Consider the following 6212-nt stretch of genomic DNA (forward strand, 5'->3'; position numbering starts at 1 on the left):
AAAATTTCCAATTTATAATTTATTGAAAGTTTTAAAATGAGTGCTGATGCTTGTGTTGGAAGAGCTGAATATTTGGTGTCACGTCTTTTTATCATGTGTAAAATTTGTGTATAGTATTGTTTCTACTCTGAACAGTTTAATTCATTTGAATCTTACAAAGTGTTTTGCTAGTACAAAATCACTACAAAAATTGGTACCATTTATTTATAGTGATTTACATGAACTTATGTCTAGCTCTTAATGTCATTAGTTATTTGAAAAATTACAGCTATGATTTTATATCCAGAATTACTAAAGTTCTAAAAAAGATTTAAATTTAATAGACTAAACATAAACTGCATTAAATATCAATACAAGAGTCAGACTCAACCACCAGAACTGTAACTTTTATTTACTAATAGATATTTTAATAAACAGGCTTACTCCATCTGTAAGACCCTGATAATGCCTCTTAGGAAATCATAGAAAAATAAAATACAATAATTAGTAATTTGTACTTTGTACAAAAATCTTATTATGTTGCTCAGCAGGTAGTTTTGCTAAACACCATATTCTTTCAGCAAATAGATGACATATGTAATGCAATTCACCACAATCTCTCCTGTTGAGAGCTGAGCATTCTGTAACACTATTAAGTTATAAGCATGCCAGCAATGAAAATTTACATGGAACTTATTAATATTATAGTAGATTTTTTTATAAGATGAAAAAAACACTACTTTCTATAAATCTGGACTTCACTGCTAAGAGTAAAGTAGATAATAGGTAGGATTCTAGTTCAAGGAACACCCTTTTACTATGTTAATCTCTCTACCATATTGTGATTAAAACCAGAAAAGAGAACACAGGCTATGTAAGGAACCTAAGTGGAAAGTATGTACTGAAGCTCTAAATGGTGATTTATCAAATTAAAAAAAAGGTGGGGCTGTACTTCTTTTTCTCACAGGTGTTTCCCCCTCTTTTGTAAGCGTAGTTGAATATACTGCCAGATCCTTAATTAATGATGAATAGGTTCATGTCAAATTACAAAGACATAACTTGAAAAATAATGTAGAAAGGAAAAATATTTTTAGCTACAGTTTTTATTAAATATAGCTCTGAGGGATTAAATTTCTCTACCTTTGCAAATTTTATCCACACATTTTATAGAAATATACTATTATTTAGTATTAAATTAAACTTTTTATAACTTATTTTGTGTGCACTGCAACTGTTGAAATTATCTAAAATTCAAAATGGCCATTTAAAATTTGATATGGCCATTTAAGTATATGATGTTTAATTAAATACACACATATAATAATCTTTATATTTTTTGGCTGTGATAGAAGAGAAAAATAATGGAGAATAAACTTATTCCATAATTCACAATCTAATTTCACATCAAGTCCAAAGAATAAATGTATATTTTAAAATTCCTGCATATTGAATTTCATACAACATATCCAGAAAGAACTCAGTAAGCTATTAGTGTAGACAAGGGCATGATGAACAAAACAATCATCTTTCCCATGTGCTTCTCCTAAATGACAAATGACAGGAGGTTTTGACATTTTCCATACAGAAAAAAATTTTTACTAAAAGATTAGTGCCTTTTTGTCTTTTTTAAAAATTCAGATGGGAGCTCATTACCCTGTAATAATATTTGAGACAGGTTGAATATACATTTCTCAGGATTCAAATAATTTATTATTCATAGGTTTTGAATCATAGCGGAATAGCCATAATGGTTCTGCCATTTACTCTGTAGTAAAGACAAATAAATAATAAAATATAAGAAAAACATATGGCATTGAGAGGTCCTTACTTTGTCTTTATCTTATGGAAAAGAGGACTCTTGTCAGAGTCCTTGGACAGCAAAATTTCAGGTCTTTCAATAAGAGGCTTAAAAATATTTAATAAAAAGATGTCTTTGAAATACAGTTTTTTCCCTGTTTTTATACACACATGAATATCCATTATATATTATATGTATGTGTATATATATATATATATATACATATATACATACATTCATATATATATGTAGTCACTTTCCCACCCTCCAACTACGTATGTATCTTTCCCATTCTCCATTCCCACTCCTATACTGACTTTTCTTGGTAAAATTAAACTACTCACATAATAACATCTTTAGTTTTCTACAATGAATCTATGAATTTATCTGCTTATTAGATACTCTGCCTTCCCTCTCTTTGGAGTCCTGTGAACCTGCTGTTATCAAAAACTGCTTTCCCTACATAGGCTCTAAAGCTTAATCCTTCTACTTCTTCAGACCTTTCCTCCAAGTATTTTTCTCATGTGTAATCATTTTTTTGCCAGATCTGTACATTAATCTATAAATAGCTTTATCATCCTCTATTCTAAACAAATGAACACATTAATGATAAAACGCCACAAAGTTTTCTTGACTACATCTTCAGCTCCTTGCCAAAGGAGTGGTCTTGCCAAATCTTGCCAAATTCAGTGGTCATTTTTTTTTGTTCTAATATTAAATTCTTGAAAGCACTTAATCCAGTTAACTACTCCAATAGCCTCATATAATCTGACCCCATTCCTTTTTTCTGGCTCTATCGCCTCATGAATGTATACCACTGCTCCACCTGCTCTCAACACTCCGAACTCCTGAACATTAACTACTCTTTCTGTCCAGAAGGCTCTTACTCAACATTTTCTCATGGCCATTTCCTTCATGTTTTTAAGATACCAGTTTAAATATTATGTCTTCAGAGATTGCCCTTCACACTTGGTATGAAAGAGTCATAGTCATGCTATGTAACATTATGGGTTTAATCAGTACAACAGATCACTATATTTTGTGTGTCTTTACTCCTAGAAAGACATCTGTGAAAGAGGAACATTGCTTGCCTTGATCACCATGTACCCTCAGTGTTTCAAAGAGGGCACTAATGTGTATGTGGTAGTGTTCGATAAACATTAGTTGGATGAATGAATGAACTTACAGATGTTAAATTAAATTAAGATACCAATAAATATACTTATTTTAAAATTTAGGAATTATAATTTTAGGCCAGTAAACAACATCTTTTGTGGTTATTGTATTTGTTACACAGTATAAAGAGGTTAACATGGATGCTTGGTCAGATAATAATTTTTGTTGGTTATATTAAGTTATACTTAACTATTGCATTTAATGTAGAAAGGTCAAAGTTGTAATGAAGGGAAAGGAAATATTTTCCTTTCTCCAAGGAATTTTAGACGTGTAGAAAATAAGCAATTTACATAAAGATGGAATGGTTTCCTACTGTTGTTTGAAGCATCCCATTTGGTGAAATTATAAACATTGAATAAACAGAAAGCAATAAACTAAAGATATACACTTAGTATTTTGAATTTGCAGGGTGCATTGGAGATTTTTTAAAATGTTTCCATTCATAAAAAGTAAAAGTTTGCTTTTTCCAGCAGACTTTATAGGCTGTCAGACTAGTGCTAGTTAAAAGAACAATAACTTCAAAAAGAATAGCTTCCAGCCACTCTATTATGGCATTCAAATTCTTTGGGAATCAGCAAATTACAAGCATTATGAGATTGGATAGAAATATAAAATATGAAGAGGATCTTTATCTAATATTTAAAACAACTAGAAAAAGAAGGCAATCTCTTTGAAAGAATATAAGCAAAAGGTATCACATAAAATTAATATTTAAGTATCATATTTTAAAAATATTACTATGTGTAAAATTTATATAACTACTTAAATGTATAAATTGACCCTAAAAGATAATCCTTTCAAGTCAGTACTCTTTTCTACGTCTTACACATAATTCTTTTAATTGAATAATAGAAGAAAAAAATCTCACCAATATGGTAATTCATAAATATGTATGTGAAATATTTTTGCAGTCCAGTATATGACGCATATATATATATATATTTTTTTTTTTTTTGGTTTTTCTCCGGTACCGGGAACCGAACTCACGACCTTGTGCTTGCTAGGCAGGCGCTTTGCCGCTGAGCTAAATCCCCAGCCCCTATGACGCATATTTTAGCAAAATTTTTGTCATATGTATCTTGAAAATTAAAAGGATTAGAAATATGGCAATGCTAAGAATTATGATTACTTGGCCTCTTAATAAAATTGTTTAACTATTTTTGCAAACAGTTTTCATGATATTTTTTCTAATTTTGTAGAATGATGGTATATTTTAACAACTATGAGTGGATTTATTTATAGTAGAAATTCCCATTCTCAAAACACATTTTAGTTTTAAATTACCAGTGAGAAGGACATAATTTTTTATTCTTTCTTTTCTTAGGGGTTTTTATTGCTGCTGTTTTTAAAATAAGGTAAGTAAGACTTTAAACTCAAACTTTTCTTTGTATTACTTCTTTCTTTTCCTCAATTTTAATGGAAGTTGGCTTGTTGCCATGATCCACATTTGTGCTATGCCTCTGATGTTTCAAAAATGAAGTCATTCCAACAGGCATAACTAGCATTTTAAGAAACAGCTAACAATTATTCCTTCAAAAGTAAAATTTTGGTTTTTAAAGTTTTCATTGCACAAATCAAAAAAATTAAATATAGTCTATGAGAAATGTCTAAAAGACATTTTCGTCCCATAGATACCGAAGTGCTCAGTGTTGTAAATCTAAGAGGGAGTGCTACTAACAAAATGATTAATGATGTCCCAGGAACAAAGCACTTGCAGTAATCTTTAAAAGCAAGTGTTACTCATATTCATATTTGTTAACACTAGTCAGGTATTGAGTCCTAATTATTTTTGCATTTTCACTTTTTTACTCTTGGGGGCCTAAAGTTATACCAAAGCTCTATATTTTTGTAAGAAGAAAATGAAATTCTTCCATAGTATAAATATATTAATATAATTATTTTGAAGAAATATATGACTAAGAAAGAATACATTGAATTCAAAACTCCAGTAAAAAAATTTTATACTCATTAAATCTTACTTTTTGTCAGTGTAGAAATTTTAAAAATTCTCAATCATTTATTATCTATTATATTCACCATTTTCTGAAAGATACTTTGAGGATATAGCAATAATAGTTCTAGATGATATACCAGTGGATATTCAACAAATAGAGTTAACAATGCTTATGCTAATCACCTTGACAGAAAAGTTTCTCGTGCAGTTACAAGTTTATTAGCAAGTGAGTGGCCTTTGATTTTGTCACAGAATTTCTAAAGACTGCATTTTAAGTAGATATATTTATTTAAAAAATACAAATAATGGTAATAAATAAGGCATGCATAGTTAAAATCATTATGTCTTCAATAATATTACTGGATATATGAGAATTATAAAGAGCAAAAGTGTATTTGAAGTGAGCTAATAGAATTAATTGTATTCTGGGTTCTCTAAAGATATATTTAAATGACAAAATTTAAAAACAATTTATATCTATAGTTCATACAGTTGACTCTACAAATAACTAATTGTAAAACACAGATTTTTAATCATAGAAGCTGATAGGATATTTTAAATCAGGTAAATACTTGAAAATGTATGGTTTACTCATTTTAGAAATTAACACGTGTCATTTATCTTGATTTCAAAATTTTAAATAACATTGAGTCTTTCTAGAATAGGAAAATTAACACTGTCCTAAGGATAAACCATAAGCATGAAAATTTGTATAAAAATCTATATTGCTTGTCAGGTAAAGTAATGTTTAACTCATGAAAATAGGTTATATATCTTCAATGTAGTAGTACCTAAATAGAAAATCTCAATTGGATATATGAAAAATGGTGATTCTTACGTCCTTAGCGTTTTCTTCATAATAACATTATATATTTTGTGGTAAAGGGTTCTCATTGAGGGCTAATGAGATGGAGATTGATGGCAACTAAATAGGAATCCTGCAGGAGGGTGGTTTTCCTTTTATTACTAATAGAACACTCTAACACCACATCTCAGTTGTTCTCATTTAACATTTCAGTTGCTAATTTATTACCTAACTAAAAATGAGTTATTATAAGTTGAAGACAGCCAGAGGATACAAATGATGGAGAAATATGGATAGAGTTTTATATGAGAGGTTTTTCACTAATTCTGATGCTTCTCTAATTTACAACTCTTGGGAAAGTTATGTGGTTACTTTGTATTTTATTCACTAATCAAAAGTAGGAATCCTAGGGGCTGGGGATTTAGCTCAGCGGCAAAAGCGCCTGCCTGGTAAGCGCAAGGTCGTGAGTTCAGTTCCCGGTACCGGAGAAAAACCAAAAA

The sequence above is a fragment of the Chinchilla lanigera genome, unplaced genomic scaffold (genome assembly GCF_000276665.1).
Source record: "Chinchilla lanigera isolate Chin_1 unplaced genomic scaffold, ChiLan1.0 scaffold00006, whole genome shotgun sequence".
In the NCBI taxonomy this organism is placed as follows: domain Eukaryota; kingdom Metazoa; phylum Chordata; class Mammalia; order Rodentia; family Chinchillidae; genus Chinchilla; species Chinchilla lanigera.